Below are 27,688 nucleotides of genomic sequence, written 5' to 3' on the forward strand. Positions count from 1 at the left end.
TCTGAATCACAGGCACACCAGGGACTGGAGGGTTAGAAAAAGTATTTAATCACTGGTCCCTTTAGGATTAATAGGCAAGGCGAGGGATAACATTTGTAATAGATTATATCTTTCTGAGAGCGGAATCTAGGCAGATTAAGTACTGTATTCTTTACAGTTATTTTTGTGCTCAGGACATATATTTGGGTCAGAAAGATCCTTAATGCTGTAATGGAAATGCATTATGTGGTAGAGAAAGCTTTAGTCATCACTGGTAAAATGAGAAAGCAGGTCACCTCGCTCTGCTCCCTGTTAAGTACATGAAGTTGAATTCCATCACTGCTCAAAACAAGTCAAAGCAGGTGGATAATTAAACCGGAGGGACACAGGTCGGGAATTTCATGCTTTCTGTTCAGCTCTGTCTCCTTCTGGACAGCCTTTCCCCATCCCGGGGACCTCCACCCCAGGAACCAGCCCCCCTTGCAGGGGCTCTTGCTGCAGGCTGGGCCGCTGCACGGGCACGTAAGCACAGACACGGAGCTCCTGAGCAGTTTTGCACACTGATAGGGACAATTTGAAGTGCTTCCTCTTTTGGGCCTGCTTAAAGTGTCTCCGACCTTTTTTTAATACGTGTCTACAGCTGTCCATGTTGCCTGGAAAATTCACTATGTCGGGGGGAAGGAGGGGAAGGGGCCCAACAGCAGACGTGTCCTGCAGCAGTCTTGAAAATGCTGTCTTAATTAATGTCACAGAGAGGAGCTACATGGCTTGAGACTGTGTTTGAAGTACTGAGCTCTAATTTCTTTCTTTCATGTTATGTACAACATAGCACGGTTCTTGTACTGAAAAGCTCCAGGAGAATCACTAAAAATTAGTCCAGAGAGACTGGCCGTACGGAGCGAGGGAAAGCTCTTTTCCAAGCAGAAGAGCGGTGCTCAGCTTCAAGCCCTGCTGCAGGGCGCCGTGTTTCTCCTGCCTGTGCAGCGCGGCAGCAGTGCTCCCGCTGCTCGGCTCCTCTGGGCACGGCCCTGCTCCCCGGGCAAGGGCTCTCCTCCTGCTGTGACGGACCCGGAGCTGTCGGCCCCGCGGTCCCATTCGGGGGACGCTGTAATGCAAAGCAGCCGTTATAATAATAAGAAGGGCTGAACCATGAAACTCCAGGTCATGTTAACGCTGATGACAACCCGCGCCCAACAGCAGCGGAGCTGGAGATGCCCCCGTTTGTCTGTTCCCCGGGTGCTGGCGGCTGGGGGCTTGCAGATGACGTCAAGAAACCCCGTGGGCTCTGCGCTCCAGAAACTTGCACTTCCCACGGGAGCAGTCGTTAGCACAGCCCCGGTTTCATTCCCTCTGTGGATGGTGCCAAGCAGTTGTTTTTGCTCCAGGCTTTCTCTGGAATTAGGGACCCCGTAACAGAAGACTTGTGTTAGTGCATCCCCCCACGTAGCTGCTTACGCTAAGGTACGGTGGTGGTTTCCCTGAGCCTCTCCAGCATGCCCCAGCTCCGGAGGAGACTCAGGAGGCAGGCAGGGAAAGCAGGCAGCTGCATCTCAAGGGTGTTTGAAGCAGCAAAACAACCTGATCCAGGTGTGAGCCTAAGGGGCAAATCCTGTTTTCCCTCCAGGGCCCGTATAGGGACGAACTTGCAGGGGTTGGAAACTTTGCAAACGGCTTGTTACAGCCCTAGGAGACATCCACTTCTGCCATCATAGCACAGTGTCCATGTTTGCTTGCCACCTTGTTTTCCTTCCCACGTCTGCCGCTCCTTTTGTTTCGGTGCTCGCAGGAAGGGCCTGCCAGGGGTTGACAGGTATTCCGGAGCCCTCACCTGGAGCAGGATTAGCCTTCTGGACATCGGCTGGGTTTGTTTCACCAGCCTGGTTAAACAAAGCAGCATTTCTTACCCAGTAAGTAACTATTCACATGCACCTGGCTGGGATTCAAATGCGTAACAGCGATAACTTAAAGGAATGCCATGTGGCATGCACTGAATGGGAATGCCAAACTTGTTGTATTTGCAAGCCAAAATACTTATGCAATTAGTGCAGCCTTGGCCAGTGGCCACAGCCAGCAGATGTCTAGCTGCGTCCTGTGCGCTCCTGGAGAAACAGTGTGCGAAGGAAAAAGAACAGATTTTCTTTAAGTAAAATGAAACAGTAGGATTCGTCTCTCCTAAATGAGCTGTTTATAAAGGGCTTATATGGTTAACTCGCGCTCAGTGATTTATTCCTCTTTCCCCTCCCCTACACCTCTTCCCTGTACTCCCAGCGTCTACTGAATGTCTAAATTAAATAATTGTCCTGATTTAGACATAAAGAAGTTCTCAGCTCTTTGAGGCCCCAGTTGGGCATCAGGATTCCTGGGAAAGGATGAAACCTCCTGCAGCCACAGCATACAAAGCACTGATTTGGGAATAAGCTCTCCCCGAGAGTTTCAATATGCTGATTAACTTTGTACCAGCCAGCTCTGTGCCAGATCAAGCCTGTCTGCCCCGCTCTCGTTTGGTGCTGTAATTCTGTGACCAAGTAATTTCCTGCTTTGGCATTTAAATAAATCACCTGTGGCTGCACAAGCAAAGGTGCACATGTGCAGGGCTCCGGCCCTTCCCCGCCACCGCAGTCCCCAGCAGGGACACAGCACCCCCATCTTGTCTCAAGATTTATCAGGACCCATCTTCCTGAGTCCCACCCATGATGTGCTGTCGGTGCTGGGTCAGGATTAGTCCCTCGGGCGTAAGCTAACCACTGGGAGAAAGCACCGTGATTCTTTGTGCTTTCTCTGGGCTCTCACAGCGGAGAGTGCCCGAAGGGAGGCAGGCGTGCTGCAGCTGGGAGCTGTGTAGGTTAGAGCGTGCGTATGGAAGGACGATGTACAGGAGAGCTGGGAGATAAGGACAAAGCGAAAAGGAGTGATTAGCAGGAGAAAAGGGAGAGGAATCAGGCCCTGCTCAGAGCTGAGCTCTGCCTTAAGGAGTTGGGAAAGATTGCAGATGAGTGGCGTGGAGGTGGCTGGAGGGCAGTGTAGACAGACAACCACTGTATGGGCTCTGCACCATGTCCAGACAAACCAGTTTCCATCAGAAGCTGGAGGACTGACTATGGGATGAGGCTGAAATGAGTGAGGTTTTGGAAATTTCCAACTGATGCTTCAACTCATGGACGAGGACTGTGACATGAAGTACTGCTTCAGTACAAAACCAGGTAGTTTCCATGACAGTTGATGTAGGATAGAGTATATTCCTTCAGGTCCTCATGAACTATATATTAAGCAGCTTCTGGATCCACTGAATGCGTGGTCCGTCTAGCTCTTTACTGACGTCTGCCAGTTCAGGATCTCCAGGCTCCTGGGGAAATGGAGGGATGCCTGGGGCAGGCAGGGAGTAATTCTGCAATGGTGAGATTTGCAAGGGTTTTTTTCTTCCAGGTATGGCGTAGGTCTGCCATTTCACCAAGCTGCCGAGTTGAACGTTGATTGCATCACAGGAGAAAAAGGAGTGCCCTTTGCCTCCAAGCCCTGGCTTTACAGGGTGTTAAGGAAAAGCAGAAAGAATGGTTATGCATCAAAAATCTCTGTGTGTGAGGGATCTGCTGGAGCTACAACAGTAACAGGTAGATCTTCACTGCAGCTTTCCTGAAAGCAAGGAAGGTAGAGCTCTTTGCACCCAGGGATCAGGTCCCTGCACGGCGCTGTGCAGGACTTTCCATGTGTAGTGCTTGAGATCTCATACGAGTTGGGACGCAAAGAGTGTTAGGTGGGACTGACATAATTCAGGATACACACATTTGAAGAATCTCACCAAGGACCTCACAGCAGAGCCTGGAATCTCTTGTGTTACAGTTTGTCAAGCTGTTCCTCAGGGGCAGGGGAGACCCCCAAACTCACACCACTTCTTGCAGACTCAGGTTGGCAGTCATGCACAGCCTCTCTGCTGTGCTTCCCCACCGGCCGCCCTCCACCCTGGCTGCAGCCGGTCGCGATGCTTTCATAAAGGCAGTGTTCTCCACAAATGTTGATTACTTTCAGAGCTAGAAACTTGCTTGGAAAAAAATAGGAAAATTTCTGAAGGTATTGGTGACTTTGCTCTGGTTTTGCTTATCCAACAACGCCGCAAGTGAAGTCAAGGGAGAGAAGCAATGTGTTTTTTAGACTAACTAGTTGACTTGGGAAAAGCGTTTTCAGAACCTGAAGCCATATCGTGTGTCTGAATGCTTCTCTGCTTTTTCCAACTCTCTGATTTGGAAAAGCATCTCAGTCTCCAAACCTTGCCTCAGTGTTGTCACTTTGCCTTCCCTATATAGGCTGAGCATGGGGTCTTTTGGGTATTTGCAAATGCCTACCTTGAGCATAACACAAATAGATTGTAGAAGAGTGTTTAATTTAAAATACTTCTTCGAGTGAAGTATTTTAAAGTATTTAAAGTATTTAAATTTTAAGTATTTTTTACAACTTCTAACAAAAGAGCTTAGCAATGGCTGCATGAGCTGCAGGAGCACCACCGCTTACTCCTCCAGATGAAGCACTGTGCGAGCAGTGTCAGCCTGAACAACAGTGTAACTCGCAAACCCGCCGCGGTATGCACAGGCAGCCACGTTTGCTATTGACACCGGGGTTAAATGTTTGAAAATGTCAGGCCTGCTTTGTGTTTTTGCCAAGTGAACAAGCAGCCACGCTGTGAAAGGGCTGGTACACTTCTCTTGTGATGTCCCGCTGGTGGCACCACGTGCGGGCAATGGCTCTGGCAGGCAGGGCAGGCAGGGCAGGCAGGGCAGGCAGGGCAGGGCAGCATCCGTCCACAGCGCTCCCTGCGAGACGGGGACTGCCTGTGGGGTCTTTTTCACTCTCCATCATAGGTCAAATCTCGTAACACATGTAAGAGCGTGAGCTGGAGGCTTTCACTCCATCCTTCCTACTCAGATACGCGTCTGCACGACAGTCGCTGAGCCGGAGCCTCGCCTCTTACCCCGACCCTTGTGCCTTCTCATTGCGGAGAGATGAAGTTCAGGTTTTTAGGCTGACTGGGTGCTTTCAGGATTTAGTAACCCCTCCCTTCCACTAGAAACCCTGTCCTAAATAATCACAGGTTACCTGAAATTCTCTCTTACCATCCCTCCAAAATAAACTTTGGGAGCTACATCTTCACCAAGCGATAAACAACCATCAGGAGAAGCCCAGAGACACCGAGCCTGGCTGTGGCACCCAAAGGAGCTCATGCCATTTTCTCTCCAGCATTGGCACCCCCTGACCTGGCTCCCTAGCACCTATGGGAACGCGCAGGGCCGTGTGGATTCCCAGATGGCAAGTTCGCGCTCAAGTGAATAAACCCGTTGTGCAAGGCGAGTCATGGAGATCATTAGCCACAACCCAAAGATGTATAAATCCATAATTTCTTCAAGTCTTGCTAGGTATCTTCAGTCTTATAGGGCATTGTGCTGGTCTGCTTTAATAAACAGAAGCAAAAAACCCCGATTCAGCCGCTCAGTTGTGGCAGATGTGGAACCTCTCGTGGGTTACCAGTAGGTTACTATAGAGGAGCTCAGAGTGGCATGTCATTTGTGTTTGGCACTTGGCAGGGACCATCATGAGTGGTGGGCGAAGGAGGCAAAAGAGGGCAATACCTGCTTTAATATTTGCTGTCTCTACGTTTGAAATACTTAGGTGAACATCAGGCAGCTTCACCCATCCCACAGCAGTGTGGGGAGCCCTGTGGCCAGGAGAACCTGCAAGGAGTTGGGCTGGAGCACATACCCTGGGGAGAGGACGTTGATATATTTCCCGGATCAGAACCGGGCCTATTTGTTGTTACTGAAGCAGAAAGAGCTCGTTTTTGCAGTGGTTGCGTTAGGAAGGGGTTGGTGAGGGAAGTGCTCCTCACCATCATCCCGGTACAAACGCCACTACAACATTTATTGATTCTTTCGCAGTCACAGCTGTCACCTTCCCCACCCACAGCATTTATTACTCTTCCATGGAAAGATTTTCTGCCAGTTCTCACCGTTATCAACTTCACGTCATTAACAGTAATATCTCCCTGTACTCTCAAGGGATAGGAGAATTCTGCAGAGATCCCTTGGGAACCTCTGCAGAGACCTTGCTGTCCCTGTCGGGACGGGCAGGGCTGCGCCGGCTGGGGAGGACGCGGGGCGTTTTGGCATTGCTGGAGGGAGAACCAAGGCTGTGGTCAGTGCCTGGGTGCTCTCGCTGGAGAGATTCAAGGTGTGTGCTGGATGGTGTAGGGGAAACGGTTGCTGCAGCGAGCGGGCGTGAATTCCCGGCCTCCACCCTCCATTTTCCCAGCTTTCCGCTTTCTCAGCTGCCCATATTAACTCTGTTTCTAACCTAGCCCACACTGCAGAGGCTATCAATATGAAAAATAATTCCCAAAATAAACACAAAAAAGAAATTTCTGTCTCTCCATCGCTGTAATTTGCAGGCAAAAAAAAAAATCCAGGAACTGTGGATGGTTGTGATTTAGGCCAAATGGATTCACGCAGCTTATATGCTCCTTTCCGCACGATATTTGCAATCAAAAGTCCATACATAATTAAGCAAACGCACATGAAAATCCGCAGGACAATGAAGACTTGTGCAGAACGCCTCTCCCGCTGCTGGCAGAGCAGTTACTCCAGAGCCAGATTTCTAAACTGGCTCTAACAAGGCATCGCCAAACGCCTGAGCTCATCTGGCCGGCGTGCCGGCGGGAGCCGTGCCGGCACAACCGGGGCGGTGCACGGGGACCTCCTGCCCGCACACCCCGCTGCTGGCACCCTGCCTCTGCCCCGGGGGCTGCCAGCCTTCCTCAGCAGTCTTCCATGGGGCCGTTGAGAAACGGAGACGGGAAAGATGGGGGAAAAACGTGTCTTTCCTGAAGTAATTCTAGATAAGACAACCAAAGTGTATTTTTAGAGCAACAAGTTATATGGGTTTAATAACATGCTTTGGCTGAATGTGTGGCTCCACCTCAGGACGAGGAGAAAGCCCATGCTCATCTTTCAGGTTTATTCCTCTCATGTCCCACGTGCACAAGGATTTCCTAACGACTGGGTTTCAGGACAATGTCCCCTCTCCCAGGAACACAAACAGTTAAGCACCACGGTGTAATGGCAACATAAAATTGTTTCTGCAGCCTGTGTAGATGCAGTGACAACCGATATTATTCACTGTCAGCCGGGTCCCCAAAAGCACTTTATTAAATTGCCTCTAAGACTCAGGAGTGGGGTTAATTATTTAGGTACCTTAATTTTCAATACATCTCTGTCTTTTACCTGCAGTACCAGAAATCTAAAACTCTGGTTCCAGAGACAGAAATACAAGAAACCGTGAGCAGTATTTATTTAAGTGCAATCACTGCCATGTGAAGGAGGTGTGATTTACAATGATTTTTGATGCCTAGAATGCAAAAATGAATATTTAAACAACACCAATAATTTCTCCTGGATGTACAAGACCCCAAATTCTCACCAGCTGCTGCTGCCTCTGTTAGTTAAATGTTAATAACGCATCCCAGTTGATGCAATTAATTTTGTTCCGTGCTGTCATCGCTGCGCAGCAGCGGCACGTGCAGGGTGAGGACCTTATCTGCGCCAAGTCTAACCAAGGCTCTGGCGGTGACGGGGGCACGGAGCTGCGACGTGCCAGCGGCTGCCAGGGACAGCCGATAGCTGGGGGTCATTACGACGAGTGCAGGTCGTGAATGCGGGCTGTGAAACGGGTGGGGGGGGTGTGCTGCTCGTTAATCCAGCAGTGACACCGGTTAACGGGGAGTGATTGCCTTGTGCATGTTGTTATCGAGCCCAGAGGCGCTGTGCTAAACATTAATGTGCTCTCCGGGGAGGCTGGGGGGGCCTGGCTTGCAGGAGCCTCCCCGGGGGAAAGGCCGGGACTGTGTCACCGGTGGGTGCCGGCAGGAGGGACGCGCCGTCTTGCAGACGTGGGCTGGCAGGAGCGGGAGGCACGGCGGGTCCGGCCTGTGGCACCCAGCCTGCCCAGGGCAGCACCCGGGGGCTCGGCCTCCCGCCCGCCTCCGAGCATCGCCAGGCACGGGGACCTGTGCCGCTCCCTCGGGGCACCGCTTCGGCCTCCCACGTCCCTGTGCATCCCCCGGTTAGACTCTGCTTCGTTGTGAAGCAAACGAGCCGGCACTGGAAAGGCTGCTGTTGTCCGGAGGACTTGCAAGCGCTTGGAAGGTTTTGTGATGCGTGTGGCAGGAGGTGCGTGCCCGTGCTCGGCACCCGGCACGGTGGGGCATCCCTCCCGCCTGCCGCCCCGTCCAGCGGTTCTCCAGACCCGGCCGTGGCTCCCGGGCAATCCCTGGGCAGCTCCTTCACTGCCTCGCTGCGGGTTGTCGTCTGGGTATTTAGCTAAAAAAAAAATAATAAACCAGTCTACACTCACCTGGTCCTTTGCTAAGCAGTTGTAACCTGGGGTTCATGAATGTAAGGAGCAGCATTTTAGTATAAATATACACTCTGGCAAAGTGACAAGAATGATTTTCTGTTTTCATTTATTTAATAAATAATCACAGCAATGGAAGAATTTGCCTGACAGTCTACCAGCATGAATTAAAACATTCAATTACACCAGTGGGAGAAGTTTAAATATTTACTTATTCTTTAGGGGATTATAAATTAACCCTGAGGACCTCCATAAACCTGAGTCAAGACATTGACAAAAAACTTGAATTCAGACCTTAATTAATGTAGGGGAGAGAGCGTGCAGGCCCCAAGAGACGTTGGATGGGGGAGAGCCCCCAGGGCCGTGCTTGCTTGTCAGCCGTGCAGAAATCGGCACACCCAGATGTAAATAATTCAGATTTAGTGAGAGTGTGTTGTGGGGATAATTAAAACCCACTGTACCTGACACGTTTCGTGATGGTCCCTGAAGTGGGAGCCTTGGCTGCTGCTGTATAAATCAGGCGCTTTGTGGGCTCATTCATATTTCATGGTCCAGATATAAAGTCCTTCCCCTTGGTGGGACGTGCGCTGTGAATGTGCTCTGGCTGCTGCCGCGGGCAGGGGAATGCTCTAACACCAACTGCTACTTCATTAACTTTCAGCCAGGAAAGTGCTTGCTTGTACGCAAATTCATGATCTCTGTGAGGTTGCCTTTTCTCTTCCCAAAGGAAAAATAGGAACTGAAACTTGCTTACCCAATATATTCATTGCTGCTCTCTAAGGAATTAAATCAGTGCCGTCAGAGTGTAATAAATTAACGAGAGAGAGTTTTGATAAGAAAACAGCAGTACGGGGAGGTGCAGTTCCCAGCGAGAAGAAGGTGGAAGGGCGGTTTGCATTTTGACCAGACCTCTGAAAGTGCTCATTTTTCATGGTCTGGAAGAGTGTTATTATCAAAATGATCTGCTTGCTATGATTTCCCTTCCCGGTAATTCCTTCCAAGCAGGCACATTTCTCCAAGGCAGAAAAAAGGGCCATTTGCTGAGAGCCCTCCGGAGCGCTTCGGGAGGCACTCGACACCCTTCCACCCCGAGCGTGCTCTGCTTCGCAGGTGGCAGCTGATGGGTTCTTTCAGGAGAAAAGCGAAATTCTGCATAAGAAAAGGTTGCCCCGCTTGGCCCTCATTTTGCTTTGGGCTGACGCTGAAGTCCCTCTTCGATTTGGATGTATTTTCTTGAATTATATTAATATATGGCAAGGCTGTTTTGAAAATCACCTGCCCTCTAAAGATTATCTTGTTCTCCAGACACCACTGAGCTCCCAAAATGAAGGCACCACATCTCTGCAGGGCAGGTGAACCTCTTAATGGAAAGCACTGTAAATTGGGCCAGTCCCAGAGGGAAAGCAATTCTAGGGATAAAAGCAGATACGGTAACTATACTTCAGTGACCTACTTTTTCCCAGCCTTTACTCGCTATGCAACAACTCACGTGCACAAGAAAACCCATCCGTGTGTCACGTACACATGAAAGTGCTATTTAGCCTGAGCCAAAACTGTGAGCGAAAAAGTGGCAAAATGTAAGTGGCAAAGTGTAAGTGGCAAAATTAGTGGAGCTGGGGATGAGGAGAAGGATATACGACTTTCCCTGGATTTCTGTAGGGAAATTGAGGACCTGCTCACGATGCCTGCGCTGGCCTGGGCTGCGCTGCACCTTCTCCTGCCACCCTGCTGCCGCTGGGTTGAGGCATGACTGCAAAAGCAATTTGAGGAGAATTTTACATTTTGCAAGCTGGTTTTCTTTTTTGTCTTTTTCATTTGTTTGCCTCGGGTTTAGGCACCAGCAGGCAGAGCCCTTTTGTGTTCCCTGTGGGCCACCCCGACAGAAAAGCCCCTCCACCTCTGCCAGATCCGTAGCATGAAGCTCAAGTGAGAACGGTTAATTTTATTTGAGATCCGTCATTTCAGTGGTGACAAAATCTCTAATTAAAGCGAGCGTTTGCCTGGCAGAGGGCAAGGGCAGTCTTGGCAGGTAAACAGCAGCTTAAGTGGCCTGAGCTTCAGGAGGGCTTCTTGTCCCTTACGGGTTGGGGAAAAACTGTGGGTCTTTCCCCGCTGAGTACCAAAAAGGGTTTATTTCCCCATGGGACAGGTTTCGAGCCATGTCCCACCTCCCGGATCAGCTGTGCCTGCCAGGAGCCCACGGGCAGCGCCTCTGCTCCCAGGAGCATCCCTGCTGCACGGCCACCTCCTCCCAGCGGCTGAATTGCCATGGAAATGTAATGCAGGTGGCAGGGTGAGGCTGGCAGGAGGAGGGAGAGGTATTGATTTTCCTTTACTGTGTAGATCAAATTTCAGTGGAAGAAGAACATCTGTTCTGTGGTATCCGAGCATAGCCAGTCTTCAGACTCTGAATAAAAATGGTGCCAAATATTTTCCTTTAAACTTGCATCCATTCCTCCTGCTCACTGTAGCTCAAGCCAAGTTCAGAAGACCTTCGTGATACGAGATGACAGTTGCAGCTTCATCTGGGTTCACGCCTTGTCTTCAGAAGGCGCCGGATACTCACCAGTCAGGGCATCTGGCTCAGCAGCGTGTTTGCTTTGCTTCCAACTCTCGTGAATCAAATATTTGCAGGATTTGCACAGCTCTTCTCCGGTTTAAAGTCAAAGGAAATATATTTCCTTTTTCTCTACTCTTTAACAACCTCAATAAATTGAGTTAAAACCAGCTAATTACATATGACTTTAGCAAGTGAAGTAAGCTCATGTGCAATTAGAGTCTTTGCTGTGCTACTGCCTTGGCTCTTCTAAACTCTGTTAATGACTTGGCCGGTTGATTCACTCTTCCGCACAGTGTTCTGGTAAGACACAGTAGAAATGGCTATCTTACCTCCAGGTACCTCTCGCCATGTGTTCCATGCTCCTGCTTCGAAGCAGCGCTGAAGAGTCACCCATCAAGAAACCCAAAAGCAACCGAACACTGGAAGGGGACAGAAAGCAACAGCTGGAGGCGAGTTAGAGGCAAGAAAACAAAGAGCTTTCCCCCCCTCTTATAAAAGATGGAACAAATATTTATTTGCACCGTGACTGCTCTCCTTTCCTCTGGACTGGTTGTTACAGGCCATTGCTCTGCTTTCAGTTATCAAGGGGGTATCACTTACTGACAATCAGCTCGTGCTAGGTTTGTTTTATGCCTCATCTCTGCTCGCTGCAGAGTAAGTTACATGGCATAGTGCCATGGCCTCTGTGTCACCAGTTTTTTCCCCCCGGCGAAGCTTGACCGGTGCCAGAGCCGTGCAATGCGCTGCCCGGAGCAGCCAGTGTGCTGGCGCGGGGTTCGGGTGCCGTATCGTCTGGCTCCTGGGGGCTGCCCTGAGCTGGGCTGGAATACATTCCGCTGATGCCCTCTCCGAGCAAGTGTCTACGCTGGGTGAGCTGTTGCCTGGGACAGTGACAAGAAGAAAGGAGTCAGTGCAGAAAACCCTTCACCCACGGACGCGCCTACTGTCGACAAGACAGTTGGTTCTGCGGGTGAAATCAAACAGCATTTGGTGGCAACATTTCTGATGCAAGTGTTATTAGGGAAGGAAGCTCACAGCGTTTCATTTAACACCTGTCCGTTAAATAGAACTTGCAGTTTGGTGCATGTTACATCACTCCAGGCTAGGCCGCTGCGACCCTATCCCCCAGCTTTGCTACAGGCAGCTGGGAATTACGATGTCTTTGACAGACTCTCCTTTCAAGTGCTGCAGAAGCTTGTCGAGTGGGAAAATGTGGAGGTAAGAGACTGAGGTGACAGAGGTGGTGTTAGTGCCTCGGAGCAGGAGGAGGAGGAGGAGGAGGGAGGCAGCCGAGCGCGATGCTGGGCGGTGGCTGCAGCAGCAGCAACCAGGTTAAAACCAAGGCTAAGGGTGCAATGAAGACCTGTCCTTGTTCTTCACTCGTCATTTCTCCTTTTCAGGCATTTTCATTCCTGCGCGCTGTATCACGGCATACCTGATGGGGCCTGCGCTGTTTTCTCAACGGACTTACGAAATACACATTCTGTGGAAACAGGCAAGGTGGTGAGAGAGAAAGAGCTAATAAAAATTATTGTGAGGTCTTCTTGCTGGTGGACTTACTGCTAGAAGGAGCCTGCAGACTGCTCTGACAGCAGAAGGCAGCGGAAACAAATTACTGAATTGGTCTAGACTAATATTTACCCTTCTGTCTCTCCTGAATCACCCTCCTCCTTATCGGCACCCTTCCTGCAGAAGCCGGTAGCAGGAGGGAGAGGCCAGCATTAACTCACAGCTGAACGGTGAAGAGTGCTTGCATACCTGACACGGGGGTCCTGATTTCCAAAAAGCAGCCTGCATCCACAGTCGAGGTCCCCAGGGCAGCTGGCAGCTTTCAAACTCTGCAAAACCTGACCCTGCCAGTAATGTGTTTATTCTTCAACCTTGAAAAAACAACAAACCAAACCAAAACAAAACCCAAACCAAAAAAACAACCCACCCACAGCTCACTGTCTGTGTCTGGGGTCACCGGCTTTCAGCTCATTGCACTCTAGGGAGAGTTTTATTGTAGTCAGGTGCAAGCAGACATTTATTAATTGAGCAATTTCTCCTGACCTTGATGGAAACCATCACTAACAGTCAAATAAATAGATTAGTATCATAATTTTTCAAGGCTAGGCTTAGAAATTAATTGCATTTATCTGATTTTGGCTGTTTTGCCATGGCAGTGGTTTAAATTTTTTTCACGTTTTCTTTCCAATTTGCGCAGATGCATATATCATACTGAGGACAATGCTACACCTAATTTACTTCAGCAAATGAGACCAATTAAAAATAACTCAGTAAAAATGATACTGAATCTTCAATTACTTGGGGAAGATGAGGAGCAGGGCATTCTGTAATTGACTTGTTCATCTTCTCGTCCTCTAAAACTCCAGTATAAACGTTAGCCAGGGCAGTTCACTAGCTGGTTGCCATTAGTACTGACTACTATTTCTACTCTATGACCAATATAAATCACATATTACTGTTTTAGTTTTCTGGTTGGATGAAGGCTATTATCTCTATCTGTGGGAGAGGTGGAAGATGGGGCATTTTTTTTCATCAGAACTGCTGCTTTCTTCCAACTCTGCTGTATACGGTGTATTCTGACACCTCCTGCTGACGCCGGCATACGTAGCTCCGGGTGGGTTATTATGATAAAGAAAATCTAGTCAATATAAATGAAGCATTGTACTTTCACGTCAAGATTGGGAATTGCGTGCACTGCACGTTACACCTGTTTTGCATGATTTGTAGGTAATATCATATTTCAATAAGTAGCAAAAATGAAACGCCATGAAAATGATCAAAACTACTGCCTTTTGCAGATAACTGCCTCTAAAATAAGATGGTACCAAACTTGCTGTGGTAAATTCATTTCTAGCAGGGAAATTAGCAGCTCTCGTGTCACTAATTACAAGGATTTTACGGAGAATGCCCGTCTCTAATTAAGGCCGTATTCCACATGCTCCTCATTCACAGCTAAACTCATTGTGATGAATAGTGAGCAGCTGTTGCTGACAATGCCAAGAGATGGATCTGCTTCCTTCTGCTTTTGAGAGGCAGCCTCCGCTGAGCTTTTGAAGGGCATCGATGTTAAGATGGAAAATTCACGTTAGTGTGTGTCGAAGCTTCCAGAGAGAAAAGCGATGCCCAGCCCTCGCCTCAGCACGGCGATGGAGGGGAGAGCTGGGCTGCGGTCCTGCTCTGCGGCAGGTGAGCGGGGGCTTTCGGAGCGATGGGTCTCCTCTCAGCTCTGGCATATTTGGTATGTTTTATCCATCAAAGCCTGCTGTTGGCTGAGCAATAACCTGGGTTTTCCCAGGGCTAGTGAAACAGTTAGCTCTTTTTGGGTACCGCTTAGAGGAGGGCACTGCTGAATCTGTGACTCAGTCGAGGGGGAAGATTTCTCTCTTGTTGAAGACTGTATGTTTGAAGATGATCCACTGGAAAACTGCTGGCCAGGTTTGGGTTTGAGAGCTGCCTTTCCTAGCATGGTATATGGCCAGCTGGTTGGCATCTCTGCTTTTTTATTCCACCATTTTTCTTTTATGCTTCGCCTGCCCTATGAGAGATGTAAAGAAGTTTAATTGAAGAGTGGGTCTAAAGTGCTGTGAAGTCCTTGGATGAAAGGCTTTATGCGTGCGTGATGTTCTGCAGTTGCTTGTTTGGATGAGCATATTTACATCTTCTTTTTCTGTTACTAAATTCATGTCCCTTTGTTCACTTCTAAGGCAATATTTCAAACTTTGCATAAAAATGAAAAAAATTGCTTTCATATTTAATGCGTAATAAGATCATGTAATTAGAAATAAGCCTTCATCATGATACATGAACATTGTCAGTACAATCACCAAGGAGGACTCTTTTTCTCATAGCAGCCAATGTAATCTTAAGGCCACTGTATATATTTGCTTCCTTTGATCAATAATTTAGGGTAATCATTTTGTTCTGTAAAATTTCCAAGGTCCATATATATTGCATAAAATGCAGAACAGCAAATCCCAGATTGGATTTTAAAGAGCTTTTCATGAAAGGTTTGGGGTTTTTTTTCAACTCGGAGGGGAAAGAAGTGGGTCTAGAGATGTGAATAAATCTGTTTGTTTGGGGACTTTGATTCCTGAAGATTTATTTTCTTAATACGGTTGAGTAGCATTTAGACTGTCTCCAGCTCCTATGAGCTTATAGAAAAGCTATTTTTCTGTTTTATTTTAGCCTCTAGCCTTCCAGCCTCAGTCAGGAGAAGAGAAGTGGGACTTGCACACCGTACTCCCTCACACAATGCCAGATAGGGAATACGATGCTACGAGAAACTGCAGTGAGCTCTGCTTCGTGCTATGACGTTACTATGTAGATACACTGAAAGTTGCTGTGCTGTAAATAGCTGTCAGCATGCATTCTCCACCTCGTGCAGCATTAGGGGCAGAGGAGAATATTGAACTTGAATTATTGTTTGGTGGTGGAGGATACGTGTATCTGGAAAATAGCTGAGATGGCTAGAACCAGAGTTTTCTGCTGTTTGGAGCAGTGGAGATCTGCTAAAGGACAAAGCTGGGTGGAAGGAGGAAAGAAATCTGTTAAAGGTGGGAATTTCTGCGATGAGCATCAGGCAGAGATGAACAAGAGAAGGAAAAGAAGAATTTTACAGGCTTTTTCAGTGTTGGGGGGGAGGCTGATATATTTGCAGCGTTGACTAAGGTCAGAGAAAATAGATGGGGAGCTGTATTTGTCCCTTGAGAAGCCTCTGCAGCAGAGGCAGTCTTGAGACCCTGCTTTATTTATGTATTTGTTTATTTTTAAAAAGGAAGAAAAAATATCACTAAACAGCAGTGGGGAAAACATTCACATGTTGTACCTATGACTCCGCAAATAATGAGGCGTAGGATTATAATAGGTGGGGAGTGAAACCTTACTTGAGTCTAGTATTTGGGGACTTTCAGATTTTACTTCCAAGAAGAAACATTTAAAAACGGCTCAGGCAGCGTGAGCTGATGTGTTATTCCCTCAGGAAATGGAATGCAAAATCATATTTATTGCTGCTGTTAGGAAAACTGAGGCTTTCTCTATGCACACATTTCCATCTCCAGAGGCAAAAAGGTACCAGGGCATGTTTTAACCTCCACGTGCGTGTCTGCGTGTGCGACAGGACGTAGTGCCACAAAACGTCTGGCTGCAGCTTGTTTTTGAGAAGCAGCACCAAGGGGATTAATTAAATCACTTCGGATTATCAAGCAGACGTTAGGTTTTCATGGATGCTGTTGTCTCGGAGGCTCAGCAGAGTTTGCCGCTTGATGGATGGTGTGTGGAGGAAGGACTCGTGTCGTTGGCTGTGCAACGGAGGTCTTCAGCCTCTGTGCCTGCCCTGAGGTGAAGCAGGGCCGAATGGCGGCCGCTGTTCCCCAGCGGGTTTTGAGGGATATGTTAGCACTCTGTGACACCAGAAGTGCTGCTTTATGGTGTGTGGTACTCTGATCTCCCGGAAGGTTTAAGAATGACTTTCAGCAGGGAAGACAGACCTGCTCTGGTCCCAGCAAACATCTTTTGCTGAGTCCTAAAGCGTCGTCCTTGTCTGCCTACCCTTGCTGCTCCTTCAAATCCAGATTTCTGTCTGTATTGGGTTTGCATGGCAAGGTTTTGGTAGCGGGGGGGGCTACAGGGTGGCTTCTGTGAGAAGCTGCCAGAAACTTTCCCCTATGTCCAACAGAGCCAATGCCAGCCGGCTCCAAGACGGACCCGCCACTGGCCGAGGCTGAGCCCATCAGCGATGGTGGTAGTGCCTCTGGGATAACAGATTTAAGAAGGGGGAAAAAAAGTTACTGTGCAGCAGCAATTGCAGCCAGAGAGAGGAGTGAGAACATGTGGGAGGAACAACTCTGCAGACCCAAGGTCAGGGAAGAAGGAGGGGAGGAGGTGCTCCAGGTGCCGGAGCAGAGATTCCCCTGCAGCCTGTGGGAAGGGACCCACGCTGGAGCAGTTCGTGAAGAGCTGCAGCCCATGGGAAGGACTCACGTTGGAGCAGTTCGTGGAGGACTGTCTCCCGTGGGAGGGACCCCACGCTGGAGCAGGGGCAGAGTGTGAGGAGTCCTCCCCCTGAGGAGGAAGGAGCAGCAGAGACAACGTGTGATGAACTGACCCAAACCCCCATTCCCCGTCCCCTGCGCTGCTCAGGGGGAGGAGGTAGAGAAAATCAGGAGTGAAGTTAAGCCCGGGAAGAAGGGAGGGGTGGGGGGATGGTGTTTTTAAGATTTGGGTTTATTTCTCACTATCCTACTCTGATTTGATTGGTAACAAATTAAATTAATTTTTTCCCCAAGTCGAGTCTGTTTTGCCCGTGATGGTAACTGCTGAGTGATCTCCCTGTCCTCATCTCGACCCACGAGCCTGTCGCTACATTTCCTCTCCCCTGTCCAGGTGAGGAGGGGAGTGATGGAGCGGCTGTCATGGGTACCCAGCCTCCAGCCAGGGCCAACCCACCACACCATCTTAGTTGTAAAGGCTTTTGTAGTTGTTTCATGAGCAAAGGGCAGCAAACAGCTGGAAGGATTTTGCTGGCAGATGACAAGCATTGCACAAGCCTTCTGCTGCATCGGGATCGTGCAACTGGTGTTTCTTGCTGGAAGTAACTCTTTTTATGAGGAATTACTCATATCCAGGGCTTTCCTTCCTGCACTTTTCATTGCCCACCCGTTCACTGTACCGCACGGTTCTGTAAGCGACAAGCACACCCCAAGAGACTGACGTGTCACCTGGGTGTGAGTCAGCTTCTCATTGCCAGGCTGGGTTTCCTCAGTTAATCTATGGGTGAGCGCAGCGCACATGGCAGCGTGGGTTTTGCCATCTGTATAACGCTGTTACTAAAGTTGAGTGTCTCAAACAAGCTAAATAAAACAATGAAAAATTGTTTCCGGAGATAATTTAATGCTGGAAAGTATCTGAGGTGTTTTAATTAAAACCAAAACATTTATATGACAAAAAACTTTATATTGCTTTGCTGTTTTAATTAAATTGTGTTCAGATGGCCATGTGTCATCTCTGGGATAAAATTGGTTGCTAACAGAATATTTTCAGCTCTCTGAGGAAGAGAGCTATTTTACAACTGAAACATTAGGAAACCTCTGTGAATTTATCAGATGATGAGTGCTTATTAGGCAGTAGTCAAGTCTGCTAAAGCTGGTGCTCATACACAATAGTTTGTGTCCCACTGGCGCACTCCATTTAGCAGTACGTTATCCTGGCGTCCTCCATGCTCCTGAAATGAGACAAATATAAACCTCTGAAAGGAGATGATGAAAGGAGCCTTGAGAAACTGGGAGAAGGGGGCAGAGGAAAGCAAAGACAGGGCAGGCGTTTTCCGTTGCTAACATTAGAGCTTAGTATGTATTGGCCAAAAAGAAAGGAGTATAACTGTGATTGTTTCAGTGTGCCACAGCACAGAAAATCATTAGTCATTAGGGATACCACAGCCTACATGTGTTAAAATTCCTTCCATGTTCAGCAGTAAAGAAAAAGATTAAAGGTGGAGCTAAGATCATACATAAGGGCAGCTGTGCTTGCGCCTGGCGATAATCCATATTCAGTATAATCCATGGTCACTGGGGGCCGGTGAGTTTTGACAGCACTTCTGATGCACACAAAAAGCCCCTCAATTTCTTGAACTCTAAGTAGGTGTTTTCCCTCACCTATATTTTTGATTCTGGAACCTAGGAGGAAAAATAATTGGATGTATGGAGAAAATAAGAGTCTTCAAATATAACGTTACCATAATGTACTCTGGCAGCTCAGGCAATGTGTTCATTTTTTTAATCCTGAAGTGTATGAATAAAGCATAACAATACGTTGCACAGTTCGCATGTACTGGAAATAGAGACAGCCTCTGGGCAAAGAGCAAGGCAAAGGTGGTCTCTATAAAGGCTATCCAAAGTTTTATCTTCTGCAGCGTTAGGCTATAACCTTCAATCGCCTCTAAAATTTCTGGTAGCTTCTGGTGGATGCAATGTTGTCTTTCTGATGCTTATTCTTTTTAAAGATTTAGTTCAGTTGATAAAGATATCTTATTTTGTTGCCCGTTTGCAGGGACCTGTGCCCAAAGCTTTGCAGTAGAGGGGAGGCTGGGGGACGGTCACGGGGAGGTGTTGGCACCTCTCCTCCTGAGCGTGCCCTCTAGAGAGGGAAGGGCCAGTCCGTGCCAGACAGCTCAGCTCGAGTGTCTAGCCTGGTCATTAGAACTTTCCGCTGCAGCAAAACTGTATATGTACTATTTTAATATTTTATATATATGTGTGTGTGTGTGTGTGTGTATCTATATACACAGAGAGTACTATTTGGTCTCTATTGCAGAGTGGACTTAAGGGATTTACATTAATTAAATTCAGATGAACATAACTCATTTTGAGTCCTTTTGTCTGCCACTTCTCTAGTTGCTACACAGAAGAACTGAGATGACAAAAAATGACTTAGCTAATAAGTTGCAATAAGTAAACGATGTTGTATGGATCTAAACATTCAGAGCAGACTAAGTAACCAATATGTTCATTACATTTCTTCCAGGCTACTTCCAGATAACACTTACTGTTAAATATGAAATGTGCATCTCCAGTACTGGATCAGCTATTAAATTATGCTCATGGATATTAATAAAAAAGGGCCTCAGGCTTGTCTTTATGCAGGCAGAAAAAGAGCACCAGTTAAGTGGCAAATGGGATGAAGAATATATTTTTATGGTACGCTTAAAATTTATTCCATTTTAAGATATGTAGCTGTTTAAGAAGGGAGAACTTTTAAATTCTGACCTTTCCATGCATAGGTAGACATCTTTGTTTTTTCTTTTTTCTTTTTTTTTTTTTCCCTTTATCCTAAGAATCACGATTGTTAGCTCTTTTTTCCTCTCAAAGTTTCCAGCAGATTAATGGCTTGAACTCTTGAAACAGGTATGATGAGATTTCGGGGGGTTAAGGGACCAACCTGATGAGCTCATCTGTTTTAGTCAACAGCGGGCAGAGACGATGCTGCAGAGCTTGGGCTGTGCCGCTTGTCCAGCGGTACTTCCCCTCCATTTCCCTAGCAGATGATGGATGCGGAAGAAGAGGCCTATAGCTCTCGTGTTTCCACTCTAGATAGATAGCAGACAAGATATTCATAGCTTAAATTATTCAAAACAGAGCAAGAGCATCAGCCCTTGCAGCATCCGTCTAAATGTCTGTGGCAACGAGAGAAGTGTCGTGCAAAATGACAAGTGTGAGAGGTACTTGCAAATTCAAAGGAGTTGTGTGAGGTGGTGTATGGGTTGGGCCAAGGGCGCTGCTGCTCTTCCCTGTCTGTCAGAAAGGACAGGTGATGCGGGCAAAAAGATTCCTTTTCACTTGGCACAAAATAAGAAGTTCCATTGCGTTGTCTATGCAAGAACGGTAGAATTTCACCTGAAGTTGTAAAAGAAACCTATTGCAGTATTTGGAAAGAGGAAACATTTGAGGAAATACTGTATGTCCAACCTGAATGTTCATTCTGCTCTTAAACCCTTGATGAGAGAAACTGCCCAAGTCCCTGGTTCACCATACTCAAAGCGGTTTCACCACGTTACCTATTTTTTCATCATTGCGGTGCGTTGAGGGGGGTCCTTGTTCTCCCCTGCTCTCCTCACTGCCACTCTTCAAAAAGTAACTCAGTCTTTCTGCAGATTTAGCCCAAGGCTGAGGATTATGTGGGATAATTACAGGATGATGCATTTTAAATACTGTTTAAGTAGTGAGCAGTATTTAGTAGTGATCAAAACTGATCAAATGCGGCAGGAACCCGAAGGAACTGAAGGTCACCTTTAAAACATTTTCCAGCCTTTAATTCCAGCGGGAAGGAAATAAGGATTTGACCCTCCATTCTGGAGGCACATCTGAAAAGTTTTACTCAAAATGTGCTCAACTTCAGATACGTTATTTTAGCAGCCAGTGGGATATAGCTGTGTATGTGAAAGTCAAGCTTAATTATAGCCAATTCTCACTGGTTTTAAAGTTCCTAGGAATCTTGTGATAGACTCTAATGCCGTCTACAATCAAGGAAATCATATTTACAGGTAGAAACAAAACTCCTGTTGTTTTTCAGTCTGCAGAAGAACTAATCTTACTTTCTCTCCTCAAGCAATTTCCCTGAAATTGCTGTAGAAACCGACCCAACATACAAATGAAGCTGTAATTGCAATAGTAGGCTTTAGGACATAACTTACTGTGCCATAACTCATGCTCGGGTGTTTTGCAGCCAGTATTTCAGCTTTGTTTAGTACGTCAGCCATGGTCATTTCACATGACAGTTTGCTTGGGAGTGTGTCAAAAGCCTTCCTAAAACCAGTGCTTTACTCCAAGTCTTGGCTGAGGTTTGCTTCGGGATGAAAGACCGGGTACATAAAGCCACGGCTGACCTGATCTGGTGTTGGTGGTAGTTGTGAAAAATGAAGCTTTTGTACAAACAGCATAGAAAAAAAATACATATCTGTAATATTTCCCATACTTATTTTATATCCCTCGGTGTTCGTTAATGAGAGATGCAAGCACAGGACACTTCTGGTGGAAGTAAGTTATCTTGTGCTGATGCTAATCAGTTAATGGGAGAGTACAGCTTCGTGGAAGCTTTGTGAGGCGCTCTGGCAGAGGAATAGCAATCTGGCAGAGGTGCAAATCTACCTGGCAATAAGCAGAAAAATGGCACTGAGAGAAGATCAATACTGAAGCAAGAAACTTGCAAAAGTCTTACCTAAGCACTAAGATTTGTGCAGAGACAGCAAAGAGAGGGCTAGAGAGAGAGCATGATTGCACCTGATAGGGCTCTCAGAGGGACGAGAAAGCTTTCACCCTGATAAAGGCTGCCCAAAGAGGCACAGAAGGAGGACAGAAGCAGATCTGACTGATGGACGATGCATGGAGGTCTGCTCTGGCTGCTGCTGGTGCAGGGGCTGGGTAAGCTCTGCTCTTGGACCATGCGGAGAGGCAGCGGCCATGGCGTGCTGCAGCCAGCGCTGGCTGAGCATCCTTGCTCCGGCTGTGGGCGCAGGGCAGCGTCAAGCTGCTGTTCTCCACAAAATCAGAAAGCTACAGATGTTTGGGCTTCGCATGTTATTTGTGACTCTGCATTAAGCGAAACTGAGCCAACCCTGGGAATCCAGCTCGAAAGCTTTAACATGGCGATGTGTGATCATCCTGAATTTTGGTAAATCAGGAGTCGGTAAAGACGGAGGTGTGAATTCAAAGTGAGAACAGAGTCAGAGCATCCTGACTTTCAGGAAGTGATAAGGATCAAGCACTCTCCATTTTACTTAGCTTTCCATTTATAACTACATCTACTTTTCTTTTAATAGTGCATTAAAACATTGTGTTGAAAATGCACTATTCAGAGTTACTGCCAGGTATTCTGGTATTGCTTATTTTGGATACAATAAATACCAAATCAGATAAAAATAGGGAAAGGGTGAGCACTAGTATTTATAGCATTACATGATAGCTTCTGTCTGGTATGAAAATTGCCTTTCCATTTCCACTAATATTGAAAGAATATTCTGGGTTTTATTTTAATTCCTTATTACCAAAGACTTGAGCATCAAGCAGATTGAGCTATACTGCCTTGAGCTCTAAACCCAGTAGTTTTTCCCCTGTGCAGCACCCTACTAATGCTGCTTCATCACAGCAATGTTTTACAGTAGTTGGGCTGCATTTTTTTAGCATGTGAACATTTTCACTGTCGTACCATCTGTATAGTGCTGTCCTGGTTTCAGCTGGGATAGAGTTAATTTTCTTCTCAGTAGCTGGTACAGTGCTGTGTTTTGGATTTAGTGTGAGAATAACATTGATAACACACTGATGGTTTACTTGTTGCTCAGTAGCGCTTATCCTAAGTTAGGGATTTTTCAGTTTCCCATGCTCTGCCAGCAAGCAGGGGCACAAGAAGCTGGGAGGGAGCACGGCCAGGACAGCTGACCCGAACTAGCCAAAGGGATATTCCATACCATGGAACGTCATGCCCAGTATATAAACTGGGGGGAATTGGCCGGGAGGGGCGGATTGCTGCTGGGGCATCGGTCAGCGGGTGGTGAGCAATTGCATTGTGCATCACTTGTCTCTTCTTGGGTTTTATTTCTCTTTTTTTAATATTCCTTTTCATGACTATTATTATTTTAATATTATTATTGCTATTATTATATTTTAGTTATTAAACTGTTATCTCAACCCACGAGTTTTACTGTTTTCCCACCGATTCTCCTCCCCATCCCACTAGGAGCGGAGGGAGTGAGCGAGCGGCTGCGTGGTGCTGAGCTGCTGCCTGGGGTTAAACCACGACAAGTGCACAGTGAAATCTAAATGTGGATGTAACATCCATTGCTGAGCAGTGCTGCCACTTTAACTCCCCTGTTTCAGCGTAACCATCTAGCACCACTTAAAATGGAGCATTTTTTTAGAGCTTCTTACCTCTTTACTTTCTACTAAAGAAATATGACTGGCGGCCATGTTTCACCCAGCCTTTGTTTTGCTGGGCATGAACATGGCAGGAACGTGACAGAAAGACCTCTTACCCATAGACTTTACACCTGTATGCACTTCAGGGGTCACTCTGCTTTCACTGTGCCGCGTTGCACCTAGATTTACAGGCTCAGCTGCCTAGCAAAGTGAATGTGTGTTTTGTTAACTTTCAGATATAGCCTCTACATTAGCCCAAAAAAGGAAAACCTGAGCTGAAACATCAATACAATCTGAGGAATGTCGATACCTGGCGGGGAGGAGGGCTCCAAACGCTTTGGAGCTGTCTTTGGGCATTACAGTTATCCATTGCTGAAGCTTTCGAGTGACCTTCATCGTTCCCAGCCTTCATTAAATATTAAAAGGTTAAAAGAAAGCAAGCAGCAGGTTTGAACTAGTTCCTGGTGAATCCCTGCTCCCACTGAAATAAATAGGAGTCTCTGCTGGTTTAGTGCGTGTTTCATGTTGCACAAAAAAAGATAAACGCTTAGCTTGGGTGCACAACACTGTGGGCACTATGACTTGTATGATTACAAGCTGTGTAATGCCTGTGATGAGTGTGCTTGTGCCTCCCTTTTCCGTTCCCGTGTGTCTTTCCTGTTTAGCCACAGTGAATAAATCTTCCCCGATGGGGAGAGGCACTCTGGTTAGTGCTGTGCATTTCCCACCCCGCTCCTGGAAGTTTGCATTGCTTCAGGCTGCTGCAGCCAGCATGGGGATCCAGAGAGATGATAATCTGCCATAAACATCGGGGAATGGCAATCAGCAGCCCTTCTCTCTGCAGAGCCCGTCTGAAGTGCGGTCGAGAAACTAGGCCGTTATTAAATAATGCTTTGTGGCTGATTATAATGACAGAAACTATGCTTGCAATCTCTAGGTGGATCTGATCATCAGTCATCTCCAGTTATTAAGTTGCTAAGAGAGATGAGAGTAAGAGTGCATTTAGTTCTTTCCATTTATAAGCCCAATTACCAAACCATTTCTGTCCAAGCACGATGCTTGTCAAGCTTAAGTGAGAATAAGTATTGCAGGAAGAAACAGAAGATGGCCGGTGGCAAAAATACCAGCCCACTAGCCAGGCCGAGTTAAAGAGCTGGCAGGTGGAAGTGCTGTGGGTGCGTTGTTAAAGGCAGGGGAGGTTTTACGAGGTGCCGTTGGCGATCAGCACCCAACAGCATCCTCCTGGTTAGTGGTCCGTGGTGCCCCCTCGGCAGCGTGGAGGGCTCGGGGCTCTCCCTCCTTTCTGCGCACGCGCCTCCTCCTAGGGCGTTCGGTCAATTAAATTCAAGGCTTATCACCAGACTTTTGAAGGTATTTAGGTATCTCTTTGTCCCTCTTCAAGAGGTAAAATAGTCCAGGTCCAGCGTACCCAAGACATCCTCTAACGTGTCCAGATAAACATGTCAGTGGTCAGTCCTTCTCTCTCTTCCCCCCTCCCCACGTTTGCCATTTATTTAAATTTTGAAAAAGTATGTTGTGTTTTGACAGTAATACTTTGAGATTATTTGGGTGGTGCAGACAAGAAAAGAAAGAAAGGAGAAAATGAAATGAGTAACATTTTAGTTAATCTTGGTTTCTGATTAAGAGATGAAGTAGGTTAGATAGCAGAGATGGGTAGGTACAGACCTGATCCGTATGGGAAAACAGGATTTAGCAGCCACGGCAGGTGATGTAGGTTTATACACGACGCTAGCCATCACGCTAAGGAGAGGGAAGCGCACTTCAATGTCCCCTGGTACGTCCGTGCTTAGCACAGCAGATGTGATTTTGGGAGCTGCAGTCTTTCATCCTTCCAGCTCTGCTGTGCTCATCTGGAGGACAACATAAATCAGCTAAAATACAGATGTATGACTGCAGAGCAAACCCCAGAACCTGGCACGGCTGGCCGTGGTGCTCCCGCTCTGCATTTCGGTGTGAAAACGCGCAAGGGTGGGCAGCGGCTCTGGCCCTTTCCTCGGCTCACGGCACGTCCCTGGGCTCTCCCCCGTGTTCGCTGGCGTTGGACCAGTAAGTGCGGAGGCACAGTTACTTTTGCCGCTTGCTAAAGGAGAGCATTCAGCTGCTTGAATGCATTAGGAAGATCGGCCATTAAAAATAGAGCTAATTATTCAGGAAAATATGTTGTGTAATTAGACATGGATTGTTCCACTCTCCTTTTCTGAGTGGGGCCTGCGAAGAGGTGAGGCCGTCATAATGACAGATGTTTATATCCGCTCTTATTTATCTTTAGAGGTAAGACAACAACCAGGTGGACTAGAAAATAATTCCCAATATTCTCCCTTCTTCTTCCAAAAAAATTCCTGTGGAAAAAAATCTGAGTTTAAGGTAATTTGTACTTCTCAGCTCTACCCTTTAAAATCAGAATTATTGACAGTTAAAATCTATTTAAACAGGTTTAATCTTTATGTATACCCTTCTCCTGGTGGTGGTTCAGAATTTGAAAGAGAGCTTCAAGTTGCAGAAGACAGATCGATGCATGAAAGCCTTCGCCGTTACAAACCTGTGCAGCTGCCCTGACCCCGGGGAAGCCGTGGGGATTCACACCCACGCAGCGTGCAGCCCGGGGCGTAGTCAGGAGACCTCTGCCGTGACCTTTCTCGTTATCAGTCGTGGTTCAAGTCAGTAGTGCAAGTGATTGTTGCATTTATCTTTGTTTTTCATGTTCACTCTCTCTGGTGGCTCTGTGTAGGCAATTAACAAATTTCCAGATAAAGAGTTTATTTTTTTCCTCTTGGACAAGGGGCTGGGATGATTTAAAACTTTAATTAATTTTCCCAATTCTATATATAATTAATGGTACCTTTCCCTTGCTCTTTATTCATGTCTGAAGCAACAAATGAGCTCCTTGCAGGAGCCTATAACCAAGAGATTTCCGCAGTACTTTTCCCACTGTACACGCTGGATATGGAGGAAGGTGCTGGATCTTTGCTCTGGGGTCATCGTTTGAAATCCTCCTGTAAGTCTCGGAGCTTGCATCGGCACTGCAGGACCAACGCAGAGAACCAGCGCTCGACACCGCTGCACAGACCACAAATGGCAGAGAGAGAGGGAAGACAACTGACAGGGAGAGTGAATGTTTCTGAAAAAAGAAAAATGCTGCAAAACCGTGTCCCCTCGTCCAGCCCACCTGGAGCAGAACCCAACTCCATCCGCTCGGCAGGCGGCTGCCGTCACTGCCCCGTCCCTGCCCTCCGCTCCGCGGCTGCTGGTGGTGTGAGCAGCGTTTGCCGAGCCAGGTTCACGTTAGGTCCTTCTGTCTTCAGCTGACGCGTTCGGGCGCTGCCTGACATTTACTGGCGTTACTTTTAGTAGATTAATCGTGTCTGCAGTGGGAAATGCTGTCTTATTGTGAGAGACAAATCTGAATGCTGCACATACCAATGTGGGAAGGCAAGCTAATTCTCAGGCACAAGACCTGAAACGGTTAATGTATGCCGTGTTTGGCTTTAAGCTCCTTACATTTCACTGTCTTACACAAATAAATATAACTGCAACCATCATACCCCTAATTTACCCAGGGTAAGTCGTAGCTAGAATTAGGAGCAGCTTCTGATTGCGTAATGCCCAATCAGCGTAATTACGCAGTAGAGCCAAGATTAATGGGAATGGCAGCAGAGATTTACTAAGAAAGAAACGCTTGTTTATTTTTGGAGGGGTGCTGGGCTCACGCTCTGATTGCATTGTCCCTGCTCCCGCGTTTCCCTGTGCGGGTCTGTGGCACTGCTGGGAAAAGCCTGTCCTTGCCCGCTCCTAGAGTCGCTGCTGGGGTTAGGGAAGCTCGTCGCTTCTCCTGTGTGCTGGTACTCCAGGGCTGTTCGGGGAGTCTCTGCAGGGCTTGAGGCTGGGTTGTAGTTAGGGTGTGAAAATCCAGCAAGCAGAGATTCAGCGCGGGCGTGCTGCTTTGCAGGTGGAGGGCTGGTATCTGGGGGGTTTTACGGCTTTTTGTAAACTTCAAAAGTATGGTGAGGTTTATGTAAGTGGGCTAGGGCTGCGGTGAGGATTGGAAGGAAGAAGGCAGGGAGCGGTGGGTGACGAACCACTGCAGGGCTCAGTGGGAAGAGGGGAGGCTGGTTGAGCGCAGGCGCTGGCAGAGCCCCTTCCTCACCCTTCTTCTCCATGAGCTGTGAGCGGTGCGATTCCCCAACGCCTAGAGCTCTGCTTGAGGATAGATAGGTTGAGTGATAATAGAAGGACTGGAACCTGTACCATGAGGATGTGGTTCAACCATGCTTTCACGTATCGCTGCTGTGAGGAAAGTTCTCAGCAGCTGTAGTCCCACACAATGAAG

This window comes from Gymnogyps californianus, chromosome 13 (genome assembly GCF_018139145.2).
Source record: "Gymnogyps californianus isolate 813 chromosome 13, ASM1813914v2, whole genome shotgun sequence".
NCBI classification, from domain to species: Eukaryota; Metazoa; Chordata; class Aves; order Accipitriformes; family Cathartidae; genus Gymnogyps; species Gymnogyps californianus.